The 5,000-nt window shown below is 61.9% G+C and overlaps 1 pseudogene; it reads right to left on the bottom strand.

Moving 5' to 3' along the window:
- The window catches only part of LOC124576701, an 8,517-nt pseudogene that overhangs the window by 2,743 nt on the left and 774 nt on the right, over window positions 1-5,000 (bottom strand).

Below are 5,000 nucleotides of genomic sequence, written 5' to 3'. Positions count from 1 at the left end.
TCGGGAGATGACGTCAAGCTGCTCCACCAGGTGGCGACGTGGATTGAAGACACAGCGACCCGCCGTGGAAAATTGCAGCCCCAGGTACCGGAAGGTTTCACCCACACGCAGGGCAGGCATGGTGGTATTGCCTGCTGTGAAGGTGACATTGCTGTCCACCTTCACCTTCTTCTCGCGCCCTGACGCGACTAAGGCGAGGGTGAAACACTTCCGGGCGTTGATCTGCAGCCCCAGGTGGGCGAGGGCTGCGGTAGCTGCGTCGATGAGGGACTGCAAGCCCCTCGGGGTCGCTGCAAACAGCAAGACGTCATCTGCAAAGGCCGCAGCGTTGACTCTGCGACCGAGGATCCGAGCTCCGACGTGGGAGGGCAGTTGGCCTAAAACGTAGTCCACCGCAAAGTTGAACAGGAGGGGGGAGAGGGGATCGCCCTGGCGAACGCCCCGTGCTGGCTGCACAGACACGCCCACGCCGGCGCCGTCCGCTATCACTGTCGTGCTGCCCTCGTAGCACCGCTCGACATACTCGACAAAACAATCCGGCAGGCCATGCGCCTTCAGCACGGGGCGAAGGGCAGCATGATCTACCGAATCGAATGCCTTAGATACGTCGATCGATGCCACAAAGACAGAGCGGCAGGAGCGAACTGCGTCGGTGAGAGCAGTGTCCAAGATGAAGGTATTTTCCAACATCCCATCCCGAGGGATGAATGCCCGCTGACGTTCGTCCACAGCACATGCGCGCATCAGGCGTGACGCGAGAACCTTGTGAAAGGTCCGCGCCAACACCGAGCAGACCGTAATGGGGCGAAAGTCAGCGGGGGATGTTGGTGCAGCCGTCTTCGGGAGAAGGGACGTTCGCGCGCGAAGCAGGCTTTCCGGAAGGGCGCGGGCCAGAAGGAAGAGATTCATCACTTTCACCAGGACTTCGTGCGGCAGGCGCCGCAACTCCGCTGGGGTAAGGCCGTCCGGCCCGGCTGCTGATCCCCTGGGCGGCAACGCGGCGGCGACCTCCTCATGTGTGACCGGCCCCCATAGGCACTCGGGAGCGACAGGCTCCGAGTGCGGGAGGAGGCGGTCACGAATGAAGCCCGCGGTGGAGATGGGCTTCTTGGTGAAGAGGTCCGCCCAGAAGTCCAGCAGACCAGGGATGGCAGGTGGCGGCTGGAGCAGGGTGCCATCCAAGAGGCCGCGCACGCAACGTGCACGCGACCGTCGGAAGGCATCCTGCGTTCTCGCGTACTCCCAGCGGCGCCGCTTGCGCTTCTGCGTCGGCGGCGCGGCAGGCGGCCGCTTCGATGGTTGGCGCGGCCGCTGTGTCCTGGTGATCGATCTCTCCCCTCTGGACCCGACCGACGCAAGGGCATCCGGGAGCATGCCCAGGATGACATCGGGCGGCGTGCCCCGCCCCAGACCTATGACACGATCCAGGGCAGAGAAACGCTGGGCGGAAGCGGGTAGCCCCGCCAGATGCTCCCAGATGGCGGCGTCAGTCGGCCCCTCCGGCGGCGGCCCGGTGGTGTCGGCCGCGAAGTCCTCGGCTGCGTCGACGGGCGGCGCAGCGGCCTCGCCCGCGTCAGGCAGCGGGCTCGCTGCTCCCCGGCGGGACGCCGGCTCTTCCCCCCGACCGATCTCAAGCGCCTCCATGAATTGGCGGACAAGCTGCTTGTGGGCAGCTTGCCGCCGTCGGCACTTGATTGCCTCAAGCGTTCGGTCGGGGAACATCCTGATGAGCTCTTGATTTACAAAGAAGAACCGGGCGTCCCTCTCGAGGAACAGTTCGGCCTCCGCCTTGGCGAGCGACAGGACTTCTTCCTCCGTCCACCTCGCGCGATGCCTCTCCGTGACGATCTCCGCGTTGGCGGCCGCAAGGTGTTGGCGGCGGCGATGGACCCCGAGACCGTTCTTGGTGGTGAAGCTGCGGTGGCACTCACTACAGGCGTATACAGCTGCAAAAGTTACAAGATTTTCGGCACGGCCGGTTGGCCGGCTAGGTGCTGGGGGAGTTGGGGTGGCACCTTCAGCGGAAGGGCCACCACTTTTTCTCTGAATACTGCCCCCAACTAAAAAAGGGATAGTGCGAGGGGGGGCTGGTAACCCCCCCAAGCCCCTGGTGCGGTCTTCCACTCTGCGAAAATCAGCGGGCCCACGAGAAGGGGAGAAGACCGCAGGAGAGGAGAGGCTAAGAGGGCTAGGCCCATGTATTGCGCATCACTCTCCCTGTAACCATAACCCAAGGAAGGCACCTCGCAGCAGCAGCACGACTACATCAAGACCGCACTTCGAAAAGCCAAGTCCGGATGCAGCCACACCGCCGCCACTTGGCCAGATTAAGAGAAGTCATAGTTAACTCACGCCGTTTACCCGCGCCTTGCTTGAATTTCTTCAACGTTGACATTCAAAGAGCACTGGGCAGGAATCGCTTTTGGACGGAGGCTGGAGACTGAACGGGGTACCCCCCACAAGCACCAGCCACACGACCCGACCCCTGGGAACCCCAGTTAACGAGTAGACGTGAGTGTCACCGTACCACAGCAGGGTGGTCACCGACGAGAACCGCCAGATCGCTTACCCAGCCGGACCTGTGGGATGACTTTCGTGTTACGCCCGAACCCCAGGCGGCAGGGACACTAGGGACGCGGCGGAAAGAACAACGCCGCCACCTAGTGTGGGACTAGTCACCGGGGACGACACCCGGCGGCCGCCAGAAATGAGGGCGCAGGCTATCGGCACTGATATATGAAAATGGGCCGGTCGCCAAACGCACCACAAAAACCTACCGGGCGGCCGCCACGGAAACAATAGCCACAGGACCTGCGTCCCAGGTGCAGTGAGAAAGGTGAGAACCACCAGACTCGGTCGCACCTATGCCCCTCCGTGAAGCGGTTACTGTGCGGGTGTACCCGATGGGTTAATGACCAGTCACCCTGAAGGGGATACCTGGACGGCGCCCGAATGAAGTCCAATGTAGTGGAAATCACAGGGCGTCAACACCCGCTAGGGCCATCGCAATGCTTTGTTTTAATTAGACAGTCGGATTCCCCCAGTCCGTGCCAGTTCTGAGTTGATCGTTGAATGGCGGCCGAAGAGAATCCGCGCACCCGCGCGCCCCCGGAGGAGCACGCTAAGGCGGACGCGGCCTCGCAGCAAGGAAGATCCGTGGGAGGCCAAGGCACGGGACCGAGCTCGGATCCTGCACGCAGGTTGAAGCACCGGGGCGCGAACGCCGCGCAGGCGCGCGCATCCTGCACCGCCGGCCAGCACGAGGCCAACCAACGGCGAGAGCAGACCACGCCCGCGCTAAACGCCCGCACTTACCGGCACCCCTACGGCACTCACCTCGCCCAGGCCCGGCACGTTAGCGCTGACCCACTTCCCGACCAAGCCCGACACGCCCCGATCCTCAGAGCCAATCCTTATCCCGAAGTTACGGATCCAATTTGCCGACTTCCCTTACCTACATTATTCTATCGACTAGAGGCTCTTCACCTTGGAGACCTGCTGCGGATATGGGTACGAACCGGCGCGACACCTCCACGTGGCCCTCTCCCGGATTTTCAAGGTCCGAGGGGAAGATCGGGACACCGCCGCAACTGCGGTGCTCTTCGCGTTCCAAACCCTATCTCCCTGCTAGAGGATTCCAGGGAACTCGAACGCTCGTGCAGAAAAGAAAACTCTTCCCCGATCTCCCGACGGCGTCTCCGGGTCCTTTTGGGTTACCCCGACGAGCATCTCTAAAAGAGGGGCCCGACTTGTATCGGTTCCGCTGCCGGGTTCCGGAATAGGAACCGGATTCCCTTTCGCCCAACGGGGGCCAGCACAAAGTGCATCATGCTATGACGGCCCCCATCAACATCGGATTTCTCCTAGGGCTTAGGATCGACTGACTCGTGTGCAACGGCTGTTCACACGAAACCCTTCTCCGCGTCAGCCCTCCAGGGCCTCGCTGGAGTATTTGCTACTACCACCAAGATCTGCACCGACGGCGGCTCCAGGCAGGCTCACGCCCAGACCCTTCTGCGCCCACCGCCGCGACCCTCCTACTCGTCAGGGCTTCGCGGCCGGCCGCAAGGACCGGCCATGACTGCCAGACTGACGGCCGAGTATAGGCACGACGCTTCAGCGCCATCCATTTTCAGGGCTAGTTGCTTCGGCAGGTGAGTTGTTACACACTCCTTAGCGGATTCCGACTTCCATGGCCACCGTCCTGCTGTCTTAAGCAACCAACGCCTTTCATGGTTTCCCATGAGCGTCGATTCGGGCGCCTTAACTCGGCGTTTGGTTCATCCCACAGCGCCAGTTCTGCTTACCAAAAGTGGCCCACTTGGCACTCCGATCCGAGTCGTTTGCTCGCGGCTTCAGCATATCAAGCAAGCCGGAGATCTCACCCATTTAAAGTTTGAGAATAGGTTGAGGTCGTTTCGGCCCCAAGGCCTCTAATCATTCGCTTTACCGGATGAGACTCGTACGAGCACCAGCTATCCTGAGGGAAACTTCGGAGGGAACCAGCTACTAGATGGTTCGATTAGTCTTTCGCCCCTATACCCAGCTCCGACGATCGATTTGCACGTCAGAATCGCTACGGACCTCCATCAGGGTTTCCCCTGACTTCGTCCTGGCCAGGCATAGTTCACCATCTTTCGGGTCCCAACGTGTACGCTCTAGGTGCGCCTCACCTCGCAATGAGGACGAGACGCCCCGGGAGTGCGGAGGCCGCCGCCCCGTGAAGGGCGGGGAAGCCCCATCCTCCCTCGGCCCGCGCAAGGCGAGACCTTCACTTTCATTACGCCTTTAGGTTTCGTACAGCCCAATGACTCGCGCACATGTTAGACTCCTTGGTCCGTGTTTCAAGACGGGTCGTGAAATTGTCCAAAGCTGAAGCGCCGCTGACGGGAGCGATTATTCCGCCCGAGAGCATCCCGAGCCAACAGCGGCGCGGGTCCGGGGCCGGGCCAGGTAGGTCCGTCATCCGGGAAGAACCGCGCGCGCTTGCCGGGAGCCCG

Source organism: Schistocerca americana, unplaced genomic scaffold (assembly GCF_021461395.2).
Source record: "Schistocerca americana isolate TAMUIC-IGC-003095 unplaced genomic scaffold, iqSchAmer2.1 HiC_scaffold_257, whole genome shotgun sequence".
NCBI lineage: Eukaryota > Metazoa > Arthropoda > Insecta > Orthoptera > Acrididae > Schistocerca > Schistocerca americana.
Note: the sequence above shows the minus strand (reverse complement) of the source record. Positions and strands in the feature narration are given on the sequence as shown.